Source organism: Mus pahari, chromosome 12 (assembly GCF_900095145.1).
Source record: "Mus pahari chromosome 12, PAHARI_EIJ_v1.1, whole genome shotgun sequence".
In the NCBI taxonomy this organism is placed as follows: domain Eukaryota; kingdom Metazoa; phylum Chordata; class Mammalia; order Rodentia; family Muridae; genus Mus; species Mus pahari.
Window position 1 is genome coordinate 38,248,831 of NC_034601.1, and position 16,724 is coordinate 38,265,554.

General features: G+C 39.1%; 1 protein-coding gene across 30 annotated transcripts in view; it reads left to right on the forward strand.

The window, feature by feature from the left end:
- Zbtb20 (zinc finger and BTB domain containing 20) overlaps positions 1-16,724 on the forward strand; it is a 726,359-nt gene that overhangs the window by 578,387 nt on the left and 131,248 nt on the right. The window contains exon 8 of one of the 30 annotated variants that reach the window (XM_029544671.1): positions 3,124-8,547. The exons of 28 other annotated variants lie outside the window; for them this stretch is intronic. The gene's annotated coding sequence lies outside the window, so the exon portion shown is untranslated. Of the gene's footprint in view, positions 1-167; positions 8,548-16,724 lie in introns of those variants that run through there. One more of the 30 variants, XM_029544683.1, reaches the window with a different exon arrangement.

Below are 16,724 nucleotides of genomic sequence, written 5' to 3' on the forward strand. Positions count from 1 at the left end.
AAATTATGTTATTAATTTTAATTTTTAGGTTTTAAAGTAAAATTTGGAAAGGGCAGTTGATCGACCTGACAGCCTGTGGTAGATCCTCATTCTTTTTTTTTCTTTTTTTTATTTTTTATTTTTTATTATTATTATTATTATTATTTTTTGGTACTTACTCACTTTACATCCCACTCACTGCCCCCTCCAGGTTTCATTTTTTAATTGCAAAAACAGTGCTCTCTAAAATCTTTTAAGGTCAGCCACCTAAGGCTTTCTACCCCTAACAGCCACACCCAACCTTACTATTCTCCCTGGGATGCTATGGGAAACAAAGCAACAATTAGGAAACTTAAAGTGTTTCTGCAGGGGGGTTAGCACTTCCTGGCTGTGTATATTCCTGTGTTTCACTCGTGCAAGTATAAAGTGTTCATCTGCACTCTCCTGTCAGACTCCATGATCCAAAAATTATTGGGAAGGGTAAAACACACACTGGCAACATGGCCTGATCCATATCTCCAAGGCAGGATTGACACTGTTCTCCCACCAGATGTAGACAGAGATTTCTGGATGTTTGCTAGAGGCCATATCACCAGTGTCCTTTACCTTTCCCCTTGCCTCTGCCTCCCCTTGTGTATTGCTACATATTTAATGAAGTAGAATATGTTTTCCAGCAACTTGGGGAAAGTGAAAGGAGCTAGGAAAGCAAAAATGCCACACTGACAGTGTCACCCCAGCATCCACAGCACATACTGTGACAGGTTGTCTTCCATGATTCGGGATAGAGAGCATCTGGGCTCTCAGGGCACATTCTCTGGGCTTTTCAAAGGAGCAGGAGTTGTACAAAGCTGTTTGAGTGATAATTGGAACATTCCTTCAGCACAAGAAGTGCAGTTGCAGATGATAGATGGGCGGGTTGCTCCGGGGTACTTTTTCTTCCCTTTCCAGACTGTGTCCATGAAAGTGCTGTGTCTTGGATCCTTATTCATCATTTCTTCTGGTATGAAATGTTGAAAATGAATGAAGTATCCTTTCCTGACCATTATTTGGAAATTAATTTCAAGATATTTGTCCAGGGCTGGCCTCTTTGCCTTTTTACATGATGAAAAGCTAAAACAGGTTCTCCTTTAGTCCCTCCTCAAAAATCTCTGGTCCTTTTTGGTACATGGAACACAATTATCACCTCTAATTTAAAACTCATTCTTTATTTTAAGTGATAGAATCGAGTGTCTCATAGAGAACGTGAATAAAAGGTGTGCTGAAGTCCTTTGACAGTATCCATCAGAGTGGCTCTCACATACTGATCAAGGACACAGAAAGGGAATAGTGTAAGGCCTCCTATCAGGATATCTGGGGAGGAAAGAATCTGTCTCCATCCATGGCCACCATGCTTGAATCATATTCACTTGATTTGCTGTCCATCAGTAGCTTTACACCACCATCCACTGACACAGGCCTACAGCACTGCACTTTCAGGTAAAGAATACAAGGAATCTAAATACCACATAGCTTACCTAGTGTGGGTAAAGTACCTTTGGATAGTGTGTGTGTGTGTGTGTGTATGTGTGTGTGTGTGTGTGTATGCGCGCGCCTCTACTTTCTTCAACACTCAGTAGACTATATAGGGAGGCCATGTCACTTATCCCCAATTCTTTATCTACCTAAAGAAAAGGGTCAGAGGCAGCTCTAACATACAGATTCTTATCTGGAAAACTGTTTGAGATATCTAGATCTGAAGGAAACTGAGAGAAATCTTACTGACTGCTATTATTTGGAGTGTCTCCCTTTGTCTAATTCACTAAAGCAAACTCTTAAAAGACATCCTTTTGAGCTATGGGTCAACACTGTTTTCCCAGAAAACAGTGTTATAGAGGCTTGTTCACTTATATTTGAGATAAATCCTTTTTCCATCTTCTTAGTTCTCTATACTAAAATATCCAAGACTGGCCCATCTAAAATCCTGTTTGTTTGTGTAGTTATAGGAATTAAGCTCTCCAAGATCCAGATTTTGGCAGACTCGCTTTCTGATGTGGGATTCTATACTTTGGAGATGGTACTTTTTGTCATACTGGATCTTTACGTGACCAAAGAGAGGGAAGCAGCTCCCTCCTACAGCTATATAAGGATCTTGTCGGTGCATGAAGGTTCTGCTCCTCAAGCTCCTCTAGCCCCCCCCCCCCACTACAATCAGATTGGCTATTTCACTTCAATATACGAGTTCAAGAGGACACTCTCTATCACCAGCCAAGAAATGAAAAACAGCATAGTCATTTTGGTTAGTTTCAGCTTTTCTCAATAAAAGGTGTGTTCTTTAGCATCAAGACAGAAGCTCTATATGGGGAACCTACCCAAAATGTTCATGGGCTTTGAAACAGGAAGAGATGCAAATAGAAGCCAGAATAACCTTCACTGCACCAGCCACCCAGAAATGAATTAGTTATTAGTCAGGATGGGATCAAAAGCATGTGCTCTAGCCACACCTGTGATCCCAGCAGTGAAGGGTAAAAGCAGAAGGTTCCAGAGTTCAAGGCCACCTTCAGTTCTGACTACCTGGGAGCCTAGAAAAAGGTTGTAGAGTTCAAGGCTATCTTCAGCTCAGGCAAACTGCCTCAGAAATCAAAAACAAACAAAGCATACACTTTAAACACTCATTGATTCAGACAATGTCAGGTTTTAGATTGTTCTCATCTTATACCAAAATCATTTTTGTAACTATGTCTTCCTCTATAAAGAAAGATTCCTCTTTACCACATTAATATAATTACATCGGGATAGTATTCAACTTGGCAGTCACAAGTAACTTGAACAGGTGAACACAGGGTCTAAGTGATGTAGAAAGTATGAAGTCAGGGATTGGAATCTTTGTTATCTTCCAAAACTATCCTAGATTACTCATGTTACTTTCATTTTCAACAATACTCATTGATAAGTACTCTTCATTTTGTTACGTTGGTATTATTCCTAGGTCATTTATCATCTCCACACCTTCATCTGTGTGCCAGGGCCTCAAGGGACTACCATAGTTGAACATACTTGCAGGCACACAGAAACACACTCACACTTTCTCTATTGATCTGGGCTTTTCTTCTGTGCATTAGATGCATTACAAATCTGCTTTTAATGGGCCTCTCTGTATCCCCACAGAAATCTTTCTGGTGCTCTCCTGGTCCCAACATTTGCTGGGTGCACATTTAATATGTGTTAGCTTACTGCCTGAAGATGGAATCAGGGACATCTACCTGCACATGACAGTGCTTTGGCTCTCGCAGTTGCAGAACTTAATGTATGTATCAGTAATGAAAATCTTAATTAAGAAAGCTGCATCATTGTCCACGAACACTCATTTTTCTCCCCCTGCAAAGCCCTTTGTGTATTGCAGTATATACCTGGTCCAGACAGACAGAGCCCTCGAAGAGCTTGTCTGGCAGATCTTCTTTTGATTATTAACAGCTAGCAAATGACAAAGTCTCACTTCCTTTTGTCTTGAAGCCGAGGCTTGAAACAGCAGAGAACACAATGTACTGTACAGTTTGTTTGTGTTTTTTGAAACTTGCCTTTATTACGGTGGTTTAAAAATCCGGCAGTGTTGATCAAAACTAATTTAGGTAACTTAGAGTTACCAAAACACTAGCAGATGCATATTTACACACATACACTCTCAGAGAACTGAAATGTTCCCTATAGAAATGATGCAAAGCATGAGAAGAGACAGTCTCAAGCTGTCTGCTCAGGTTTCGGGACCTTTGGTCTCCAAAGCCAGAAAGCTGCAATGTCCCCATTTGTGTGACCTTAGCAGTTATTTCTCTGCCTGTGCCAGTGTGTGTTGGTCAATTTGCCTTGCTGTTGTGTAGGAAATAGGAGCTTTGGAAGGTGGAGTAACTTTGTACAGACAATAATAACTATACCCATAAAATCTCAAAGACTTCAAGAAAGCCCTTTGAAAAGGTGGCTTTTAATTTAATTATCTTTATGAAACAGTAATCAATTGTATTTTAATAATGCCCAAATCATAAACTCCAGAATAAAAATTAACTTATGTTAAAGTGATTTAAAAGCTTCAAAGCATTTCATTTTGTTCCTGTTAAGTCTATGACCTTAACCCATAACCTACATGCTAAGAAAGAATCTCATGTTCTCGCCCAGTTATGGATTCTTCAGCCGTCTACATTCCATGGGCTTCTCGACTGTACTGTAAACCTGTTTCTGGAAGAGCAATGTAAGGAACTGAGTTGAGCTCAAGCCATGGAGTTATATAACACTTCCTACTGGACTGGAGACCTAAAGATGGTCAACCGTGACTATTTAGGCCCTGCTGTCTGCATGCTGTGTATTTGTCCTTCAGTCTGACTGTGGGTGGGAGGCCACGCTACACCGGGTGGTGCTTGTGTGCTCTTTATTTCATCTAGTTCTTGACATTTCACATGCTTTATCTCCTTTATTTTCAAAACCACTAGAAAGTAGATAATGGTCAGTTTTCCAGGTTTCTAAATCAAGAAAAAAAAAAACTTGTATGAATTTTCTCTTTGTATATCATGAAAAATATAAAGAAGGCTTCATTGTGGGGAAGTCACTTTCAAGGAGCATGATTAATTAATATCTCAGAGTTACAGTCATAACATGTTTAATTAAGGTTAAATATGAAAAGTAAGTAAGAATGAAATTGAACTTTTTGTAGTTGGACCACACCCCAATAAGAGATAGAAAAGAACCTATCAGGATGCGTGCATGCTAGACAGGAAAATGGTAGACAGGTTGCATTAGGCTGAATAATTTCCCTTTTCATGAACTATCTGTTAACCAGTGCCACCATAAGTCCTAAAGCAACTGGCAAGTGCTTAACATAGGAGGATAATGTAGGTTCATGGTGTAAGGTATAGAAGAAGCTCCAGAAATGTGTGAAAAAGAAAATGAGTGATTGCCCATGGACAATTAAAGGGTAGCTCAGGTGCTGTTGCAGAGACTAACTCAAAAGAACACTACTTCTTTTTAATTTCTAGATTTTTCAGTTATGTTTTGGGGTGGGACATGGGTGAGTCAAACATATATATCAAGGTCAGAGGATAGTTTGAGGGAATATGTGAATTGGGGTGGACTCCTTCCACTGTGGGATCCAGAAGGATCAAACTCAAGTTGTCAAGCTAAACACAGTGTTTTTAACCCACTGAGTGAATAAGTTTCTTAATTTTAGAAAGTCCTTGATTAGAAATTAGAAATCCAATACAGTACTAGGTGTTGGACTTCAGTTTTCCAAAATGTAAGTTGTTGTGGAATTTTTGAAAATTCTAAATATCTGAAATTTGGGTAGATTGGTGACTACCATCTGTGAAGCACATAATCACACATGCACAGACATAAACAATCAGACACATGCACACACAATCACAATGTAAAATATGTGTCCTCCTATGAGTCATCAATAAAAAGGCTTGAGAATCATAAAGAAATGTAGGTCAAGGTAAGATCTGCCCCCCTGGCGTTTATCTACCGTTTGCTTAAAATGCAAGAGCAGCGAGACTAGACTCCCTGAATGTGACCGCCTTCTCGTAACTGACTCACAGCTTTTCATCTCCACTAACATTTCATTGTGTTTCCTCAGTTTTCAAATATTACACACACACATGCACACACACACGCACGCGCGTACCACAGTGTACATGTAAAAGTGAGAGAAGAAATTTCAAGGTCAGTTTTTGCTTGGCAGTGGGCACTTTTGCCCACTGTGCCATGTCACCAGCCTGATCTCCCCACCACTGCAATGCCTGAAGTATTATATAGTGTATTCTCTGTGGTCTAGTCTACAAGCTAAGGGATCCAGCTGGCCTAGGGCACACGGGTGTCTTGTAGCTCCAGCCAGAGGCCTTTAGAAAGCATACTAGCTGACTGACTGTCAGGATGCTATTGGGCCACCCTTTTCTCTCACGTGGAAACACATCTGCTAACTGTGCTGTAAGTGATCCTTGCAGCAAATATGTGCAGTAGTTGTCCTAGGGCATCGGCTTTACATTAATGCTTAATAGGACACTCAGAGTTAGGTCGGTTTAAATGCCTGCTACTTCCTTACTCGGAAAGCACCTCTAAATGTAGCAATAGCATTTCTTTCTATGCAAACTTCTGTACATAAAAAGGTTTACGTTTTAAAACAAACATTTTTTTTTTTTTGAGCTTTATCCAAATTCAAAAAAAGCATCTGAAAATTTTAACAGCTGAAAAACACTTTCTCCTTGCTGGGAAAACTTAAACCTTGCTAGGTTTTATGCAACTTTAAAAAAAAAGAAAGCAAGAAAGAAAGACTTCTGTGCTGAGAAGCAGCGTGAGAAATCTCAGCATGAGAGGTTGTTGGAATTGTTTTTCTTCATAGAGCTAAAACCAGTCCTTGGGTTTAAAGTGATGCCACAGTATACATGTGCTTTGTCAGGAACAAAGAATTTTTTCATCAAATCTAATTTCAAGGGCATCTTGAATAAAAAATAGAAGGGCTAGAGAAAGGCTACTTCAGCGGCGATCCAGTGTCTAGAAGCAAGGTTGAGCACATCGTTGTATCAACAAGGTCTGGAGACACTGCTAGCCCTGGGTGCTTGTAGCTGCCCATAAACCTTGAAGCGGTCTATTTTATTATTGTCTCACTCAGCCCTTACTTAGCCCAGAGTGTCTCACAAGGGAAGCACTGCTCTGGGATGGTGCCCTGGACTTTCTTCTATTTGTTTCAGCACTTCAGTAAATGGTCTCAAGAAATGGTCTGTTACCTGCCATCATGACCTGCATGCATTTGCTGAACAGTTTTTCAAATAAAACAAAATTCTATGGCAGTTTCTAGAAACGTGAACCATTTTCAAGACAATATCCAGTGAGAAATGCCTAGAGACATGTCCGTATGAGTGCGTGTTGAGGACACATATGTTACTCTGGATTCCTAAGCTCAGGACAATGAAACGAGGCTGGACAATACAAACAGGAAGATTGAACTTATATATGTATTTATAACCCATGCTCTTAACAGTATACCTATGTGGAAGTGACTATAAAATAGACCCACATGTGTGTTTAACAAAAAATCTTGTTCCTCTTAATAGGCCCTAGGGGATAAAAGATAACACAAATTTGGGCTTATTTGTTTGAGTTTCAGGCAGCACTGTTGTTGTTTGTCTATCTTTACTTTTTGAGACAAACTGGCTATAAAGGTCAGGCTGACCTGTTGCTCATAATGTAGCTTAAAGTGGTCTTAAATTCACAGTTCTGCTCCTGCCTCAACCCGCCCAGTGCTACATAGATGTGCATGAGCACACCTGACACAAAGCATGACGTTTTTAACATCACCGTGGCTAGTTGTAGTGACCAAGGAGGTCGTGGGTGGGAGGTCATGCAGCAGCACACCTCTCGTACAGATACGGTTTTTATATGGCCTTCCTGGAAGACAAGCTTAGATATTTCAAGACCTCAGAAAATGTTTTCAGCACCTTCTGTGTTCCAAATTGAGTTGAGTTCGCATCGTGTTTCAGTATAACTGAGTAGCACAGGCTGGCAAATTCCCTGCCTTCCTATTCACCAAAATCCAAAATAGAACTCACAAAAACTCCTTCCTTCTCATCCCTCTTTAAAAAACGCCCCACTGTGGCCCCCCAGGGAGGAAGAAGAAGAAAAAAAAATCCAGTAAATAGAGCCAGCCCTGAAAGACAAATCCCCAGCTGTAGCTCTAGCACTTTGCTCAGTACTGTGAGCTTGCTAGAGCTGGCACATTTTTTATAATACAGATGCATAAATGTCTGTCTGAGGCAGAGGAATCCAGCATCCCCAGTGTTGCCCGATGCCTTGGTCCTAGAACAAAAGACCCCGTTTTCTACCTCACTTTGTATATTTTTAATTGTGACCTTCTATAACTGATTTTACATAAAGTTTGGAGAAAACAACCTTTTTTTGAGACTTTCACAGCATTCTTCCAAATGTAGACTTTTAGATATTTACAGTGATATATGTAAATTTGGACTTCTTTAAAATGCATATTAGTTTAATAATGACTTATTTCAGAAATGGTTATGTGATATACGAACTATAAATAGTTGTTTAAAACCAAGATATGTGTTAAAATTTTGAGACCATGAGATATATGTGCATTTTTAAGGTATAGCTTGTGTTCTGAGTGCCCTTTTTTATTTCTTCAAAATCCTTTTATAGAATAAATACTTAGATAGATAACGCTGATGAAAGTGAAAGAAAGGGAGAGTGTACCATTCGCAAAACTCCTCTCAAGCATCCTAAATTAGGACAGATTTTGGCTAAAGTTCAGAACTGCTCCCAAGGATAGTGATTAGATTACCTGAAGCTGAACAGCTAACATACACCTGGAACCCCAACATTGGCAGAGAGAGGCAGGAGAGTGGCGTTCAAGTCCGGTTTTGTCTACGTAGCAGGTTGTTGGGCCTAAGCTTCAGAAAACTCGGAAAGAAGAGCAGAAAAATGACACTGACCCAAGTCTTTAAACGAAGAGTGCAACAAGAGCCATTTGTACAGAGATGGTTCTGGGACGCAGACCTATATTTGAGACTAGCCTCTGCTCATTCCTCTATCCTTTGGGTAAGTTAACTCATCATTAAGCTTCTGACTATTTAGCTATAAAATAAGAATAGTAACTCTTGTGATTGATAGTGCTCCACAACAATCCAAATTATTTTACCATTGATAGTATCTTTAGGATGTTTAGCCTAGAAAGAGATGAAACACACTTAAAGTACATTATTTCTAGTATAGTTCTAAGTTTATAACCTTTTTGTTATAGGCATTTTAAAGATACACAAAAATGGAGATAATGTCATAGTGAACCTTTTGAATCACTTCACTGTGCTTTTACAATTACCAGTTCATGTTAAATGTATATATATATGTACATATATAATATATATGAGATAAGTTAGATGTTAAACTACAAGGGAGAATGCTTAAATATAGTATGACATATCCATTAAATAGAATTTTTGAGACATTAAATGTTTATGAAGATCTTAGAATAGCATGGGTTATGATATATATATATTTAATTCGAAGGCAACTAATTTATTTGTGCATATGTTATGATCAAAATCATTTTCAAAAAATAAGAGATTGTGAATCCTAGATATGTTGGAGATTTTAGATATTTTCTCTTACTTTTTTAGTATATTATCAAGTTGTATACCATGGGCAGATTTTATTAGAAAATATTAATACTTTACTAATATTCAGAAGAATATCTGCACATATTCAGATATAAAGAGAATGTATCTACCTGACTTTATTATGGAAGTTTGGTTTATATTCTAAAATATTCCATGTAACAGAAGTTTATCCTCCCCCCTTTCAGTAAATATTTCTTACGTTACTAATTTCAATCTTGAGGTACAGCCTCGATTTTATGTCTATAGGTTTTTTTAGAACATGCTACAATTCAAAATATTCTAAGTGGTTCATATTTCTTATGTTGAACAACAATAAATTTCTGTTTCTGTTTGTGCTAATGGGGGTGCAGAATTGACAGTGTACATTTGAGCATTATTTGTGTTCTCCCAGCTGTTCCATGTGGCCTTAACTACATAGTGCTTATTCTGAACGATTGCTTGCTTCTTTCTTATTTACCCCTGAACTGCAGTAATATTTTTAGTCCTGGTGTCTTCTTTTTATAGTCTTCGTGTCTCATCTTTGACTATCAGGTTACTCTTTGTACAAGCAAGCCTCTGAGAGTCTCATTTCTTCCTTGATTCCTTACTTCTAATCTGCTTTGGTCAAGAAGGCGAGCATGCACCTATGTTTAGGCTGAGTGTAAAGCCACGCCTTTCCTGTTCTCATGAAAAGCACAGCACTATGCTTAGTGCTGGAGAGAATAAACTGATCACCGAGACACAAATCCTACCTTAAAGAAGTTTTCACCTGGCAGGAGAGGTAGATATGTTCCTACTTTGCTGGAATCTGTATTAGAAAGATTGGTAGTACAGGTAAAATATTCTTGGAGTTCAAAGGAGGGGTAGCCTTAAGCTTTGCCATAGATAGGAAAATGTGTTTGCACCAAGAAAGGCAAGGATTTGAACACACAAAGGTTAAAGGGAGGCCCATCTCTGAAGCCATAAGCAAAGTGTGGAGGAGTCAAAGGAATAAAGAATCTGTAAAGAAGTGGTTGTGTTTAAATAGAGCATGAAGCATGAGTAGTGGAAAGGAAGTGGCCCAGGTGGACTGGCCCCAGATGTTAAAGACTTGGTTACCAGCCCAAGGAACCTGAACTTTCTTCAGTGGACAAAGGGGAGCTATTGAAAGTTTTCCGTAGGCTAGTAACACAGTAGAGCTGTGCCTCCAGAAGATTAATCTGGCAACGGTGAGGAAAATAGATTGGAGTGGAGAGAAACCAGAGGACAGAGGAAAGGTGGGAGACACACAGCAATCCAGGCAAAAAGGCAATGTGGGCCCTAAGTAGGGCATGGGCAGAGGGACTAAGCAGAGACAGCACTGATTTATGACACATGGCAGAAGAGAATTAATGCATTATATTTGGAAGCCAGGGAAAGCCTGACAACAAAGACATCTCTATGATTTTGAGCCTGAGCGGAGCCATAAACAGAAGCAGGGCAGCAGAGGAGGAGCAGGCCTGGGAGGGGAGAGCACCAGTTTAATTTCATACACACTGAGTGGTGTGGAGTGGGTATCCATGAGCTGCCTGCTGGGCTTTGGGAGACGGGAGACTGCAGGGCAAAGGGAAAGTGGGGCTTGGGTATGAGCCTTTGGAGTCATCTCTGCCTCACTGGACTGAGAGCAAGCACAGAGCTAATCGCTGCAGCCTGTAGAGTTTGCAGGCGGCCTACTTCATGTCCGTTTCTGCTGCTTGCTCTTCGTTCTGCCCTCCACTCCTTCCTTCCTCCCTTTTCATCTGGTCTTAGGAGGGAGATGCCACACAAGTTGCTTACAAAGAAGAAAATCACTGATTCATCCAAACATAAACTATATTCTAAAATAAAGTATTTTCTAATATATCTAAGGAAACCAGTTCCATATCATCTGTAGTCTTGACTGTCACATAAAAAGTATTCCTGTGTGACCATAGAGAAGTCACTGGACTCCTTATCATTCAGGTTCTTAGATCACTCATAAGTCAAATGAAGAAACTGGTAAGGTCCCTGGTCTGTATAATTGGCTACGTGTAGCCCAAACTGACATGTCAGAATAACTTAGGGAAGACAGAGGAAGGGGCCAAGGTTGAGGGATATATCTGTTTTAAACTTCCTGGCATGATTGTGATATACAGCCTGGGCTACATAACCTGCTAGGTTCATTCCATCTCTTACATTCATTCTAAAGCTTTATCAATATTTAGACAAAATGTGTATTTCCATAGCTCATAAGTGAGAAAACATATCCAAAATGCAAATTTACTGTCAAAATCAGCTCATGTATAACAAAATACTCCCCTCTCTCCTTTAAGTTAGAAGATGATATATATTTGAAATGTATTTGAAAAACACTGTAATTTAGAGCCCTCTAGGGATGGTATGAGCTGGGGGTTGGGAGGGGAGGAAAGCCAGGCAAGCTGAGCTACAGGCTCCTGTGCTCATTTCCAGCCACACCCAGGTCTACTTTCTCCATCCCTGTAGTTCAGGGGTGTCTGCTCTGCGGTTGATTTCAGAGCTTTCGCAGTTCTAGTCATGTCCTTGTGTCGCTTCTGACTATGTATATATAAGCATTTCAGAAGTAACTCTTCACAGACACAGTGCTGGTCTAGAGTAGAGGCCAGTGTCTGTAACACAGCCCTGTCTGTTCCCATATCTCCTAATGTAACTTTCCTGTGGCTCACATGGTTCCAGCGTGGGAAGGACCCACACAGTGTACTTTTCTAATGGCTCCATGAAAACTCAAGTGTTCTAGGCTGGCCACACAAGAAGGAAGGTCAGGATGAAGACATCCAGTTTGTCTCTATTTTCTAGACTTTCTTCCAGAGGGGACTTTTGTTTCAGGATATGACACACTAAACTGACTGGCTTATAATTTAATAGATTAGAATTTGGAGATCTAAAATTATCAACTTCCAAATTAATTTTGACATTCCATTTTCTTAATGAGTGTTTGTTGAGAAGGTACTAAAACTAGGGAATTCTATTCAGTTCTTAAGTCAGTCCTACCTACAACCAAAACTCTAGACCTAAATGCAGAGCAGGATTAAGTTGAGGATGTTAGTGGAGCCCTGAAGAGCATCCCTAAGCAAAGAGTCTATGGTCCTCCTTTGTCATTCCCATCACTCTTCTTCCTGTTTCCTTTCCCCCAGACTGCTTCCTTGGCTTTAATTCCACTCAGTTAGATGAGCTGGTAACATCACTAAAGTAATTTATCAGAAAGTTTGGATGATGTTTACCATCTTAGGGAAATTTGTGGTTCCAAAAAAGTATTTTGTTTGACAGTTAGGATTCACCACCTCCCCCTCCTCAAGCTAAGTATATGTAAAGACAGAAAAATTTTAGTAGGGCTGTATTTCCTGCCCCAATGTACAAAACTCTATAAGAACATGAAATTATGCAAGCTCCCTGTATCACTGATACTTCAGCTTGCCCTCTCCCTCTCAGATCTACATCTCTGAGATACAATAGGATGCATGTGGGATTGTTTCACCTGTTCTGGACCTACTTACTCCAGATCTGTTCCCGGTTGAGTTCCTTAGACTCAGCCACATCTTCCACATATACCATAGTACTGTTCCTTGCTTCTGCCTCTGTGGACTTTGTTCATGTACATTTACCTATTACTTAGCAAAGCAGAGAAGACACAAGCTGTGGAGTCAAATGCAATTACTAGACATGACCTTGAGCCAGTCATTTATCTACTCTAAGCCTATTTCCTAATATATAAACTGGGAGCATAATGAAGATTAAACATGATATGTGGATAAGATCAGAGATAGTTCATTATGAATTTAATATATGTGTTATTATCATTAATTACTATCTCTGCCTCCTCCAACAATTTGGATTTAGAGTCCTCCTACTGATTAGCTAAAAGGATCCAATGCTTCACTGACTGTTATGTGCTGGTCAGTGCTAGTCTCCTAGTCTACATTTTATAAACAAAATAGATAAAGACAGAGACCAAACATTTCCTGAACCAAGACTTAGGACACTACTTTATCAACAATGAAAGGCAAGATGTGAGGGCTAGGATGTAGCTCCATAGGTAGATTGCTCAGTAATGTGGACAAAGTCCTGGGTCTGATAGCCAATACTGCATAAATCCAGTATGGTAGTACACACCTGTAATCCCAGCACTCAAAACAGGAAGACAAATGGATCAAAAATTAAAATTAAAATAAAATAAAATATATTAAAAGGCAAAATATGAAACCATGAATCTTCAGAAAATCAAAGACTGTTGTTCTTATATGTATCCTTGAATATGAATTCCATATACTAGACAAATACAAATTTCACAGTTACAAAGCAGTGCTAAATAAAGATAACACTATCTATCAATAACTTGTTGTATTAAGAAAGGAGACAATGGAGACTCAGAAGGCATGGACGATTCATGTGCAAACTCTACCACGTAAACAGCATGGGCAAAAACAGTTGGTCAGATTCTATTTTATTCAAGTCTTCCTTATCAGCGACAGATGAATTCTGCCCATCCTGAAGGCATATTATGAAAATTAGAAAGTGTACATAGTAGTCTACCATAATGTTTCGTCTAAATAAATGTATTTCCTGAAAATCCAAAGCCAAGTTTCTCTTCAAGATGAAAAAGGAGCTGTAATTATGCCTACTTTCCACATATAACCAAGCTCTATAATATAAAAATAAACAAAAACTTATCTAACTGGTATAGAACATGGAAATAAACATTTTCTGTAATTACTTTTTAACCCCAATTTTCCAACTAAGTATATACAGATAGCCGGATTGACTATAAATTAAGTACCTTTCAACATAGATTTCTAAAAAGGGAGTTTTCAAAGGCTTTCTCGTGTACTTTAGCAGAAGAATCTTCTGTTATTATGTAAGGGAAATAGCATACTCTGAGACTGTCATTAAAAGAAATGATCAGCTAACATTTTAGGGCAAAGTATAAAAGCACCTAGTGAAACCACACTCCAAGGGAATCCCATTCCTGTATATTTAATGCCTGACATCCAAGTAGAGATCCTGCTATCTAACTAGATCTTGAATAAGTTGGGAAATTATGTGCTGAGTATTTTTTGTTTCTTATTTCTAATGAATCAGTAATTTTGACCTTCGTTCCATATGCCTCTTTAATTTATGGTGAATAAAATAATACTGATATTTCAAAAATTAATACACAGTCTCAAGCCACCAAGTTTCCAAATTATGATATTTCCAATGGCAAATGAAATAACATGCTGTCCATGCAGTTAGTGATTTGAGGCAATTTGAACATCATGATAAGAGAGGGGGGAATTACAAGCAGTGTTATAATTAAAGGTCTGTTGATTCTTCCGTTTAAATGCCATTGTTGAAAGATTTTTCACTCAGATGTCAAAGTCTGTGGCCAGCCAAAACTTGGCATGCTAGAACCGAGCCCAGGGAAACATTGTGTTCTACAGATTGAAAAACCAAAATCTGTTAAGAACAGAAATGTTGGGCTTGGTCTGATTTCTCATGAATCAGAACCAGAACATAGCCAAATACCACCTCCTCTTTATAAAAGGAAGTGGTGCAGGTGGAAACCAATGGGAAATGTTTGTTCCCATGGATAATGAACGGAAATTATCATTAGGTATCAACATACAGTGCCAGGGTTACAGTCATATTATTAAAGCATGTTTATTTGAAGTTCAAAGTGAGTTAGAAACCTCTCCTGGTCAGTTCTTTGTGTGTGTGAAATGAGGAGTGGGATTTACATGCCTCCAAGGCTTACAGGGGGATCCCAGTTCTCCGTACCTCATTCCTGTTAGAACACCTGAAACAGAGCACTGTTTGCTTCACTCAAGAACTAGACCCCCACATACTGTCTCTCCCTAGAAAGAGATCTCCAGATACCTCATTCCCCTTTCTTTGGAAGCTATAAACCCATGGCCTCGAGCTGCATCTACCTAAGTCTATAATTTTGTTCTGATTTTATATTTGATCTGTGGAATATTTTTAAATAATTAGACCCAGCTTTTAAATACAAAGAGATTTCCAAAATATCCAGATTTTTCTGGCTTCTCTCGAAAACTTGAAGATCTGGCAGCATGAGAGCTGCATCCGCACGTGGCACAAGCACCGGAACAGAGTGGCAGCTGCTCCCTTCAGACAAGCCGTGTTCTCTCCAGCTTGACATCTCCATCGCTCCATATTTATGTCACACCCACTTCTCTCACGTCCCCCTACCACCATGGCTCAGTTCTAAAGGGCTGAGCCTTTCCTTTCATTGCTTGTAGTGGCGGGGTGAAGACGCCTTACCTGGCTAGAGTGTTATTAATGCTCTCAGATTGTTCCGCTAAATAAGACCAATGCAGAGGCTTTTCGGAGTATGATATTCAGAAAAGGATCATTCAAAATGTTGAAAATCAGATGGCAAGAAAAATGGCTACAAATAGGGCCATACAATACTGTATATTGATACATTTAGGATGTTAAATATATTCCTCAAAGGAATGCAGGTTACAAAACAATATGTACAAGATTTCTGTTTTGTAGGAGAAAAATATACAGGAAAAGGCTAAAGAGATATATAAGGAAAGTGTTTAAAAATGCATGTATTTTTACAAAAGTGCTTATAAACATGAATTCATAAGTAAGCCCAAGAGTGGCTCTTGAAGGTCTCCTACGTGGCGTCCATCACTGATTTTGACCTACAGTTGAAGCTCTTTTCCAGTTCTCTAGCTAAAGCTCTTTTGTTTCCCTTGCCTCTATTTTTTATACATGGATACAATAAAAAATAAGATTCCTATAGTTGTTTTAATTAAGAGAAAAGTTATCCTTGTTTGCCTATATGCTAGAGTGCCAACAAGTCAAAGCAAGAACCCTGTTTCCTGTGGTGGCCTTGAATCTGCTTGTTCTCCCAAAGTACTTTTGGACGACACAAAGAAAATAACACATTAAAATGAACTTAACACAAACTCTTTAAAGGCCAGAAGCTAAACTTATCACAGTAAAGCTATGCCAGGAAGAAGCAGTGCTTCCAGGTAGAAGGCAGCCATGCGTTTATGGAAAGTCTACTGATCCTAATACTTAGCACAATGTATGGCAGATAGGAAAGGAGCAAAAACTGCTAAATAAAATTCAAATAAATTCACACTCCTACCAAGGAATAATTTTAACATTTATATGAAGAATCTCAGTTGTCTTTTAAATAAAAATAAAATAATGATGTTCAAATTTTACTGACTGCTCTTGAAGCACCAATATCACGCTTCCAAGCTAGTTTAATACAGTATTTTTAATGCAGTTAGCTTATAATTTTGTTTCTGCATGAGCCTAGAGAAAGCATAAGGAAAGGAAAAAGAGACAGTCTTTTCAAAGATGAGTTGAACAAGGAAGAATCTAGCTCTTCAGATTGCCTGGAAGCACCAGCGTCATTGTCTCTGTCTTGGCCCTTGACCACCAACCTCTATTTATTGAGGCATTCTTTACTTTTATGCTTCAGAGCCTCTGCTTCCTTGGCTCACCAGTTCATCTCATGGTCCTTCTGGCTACTTCCTCCATGTCCCCTTCATCGACTACACATGTAAGGCTTTGTTGTCCCTCTCTATTATCTTGGAATAATAGCAGCTTTTCAAACTTTCTCCTGAAATATCTGAATCTGATAGC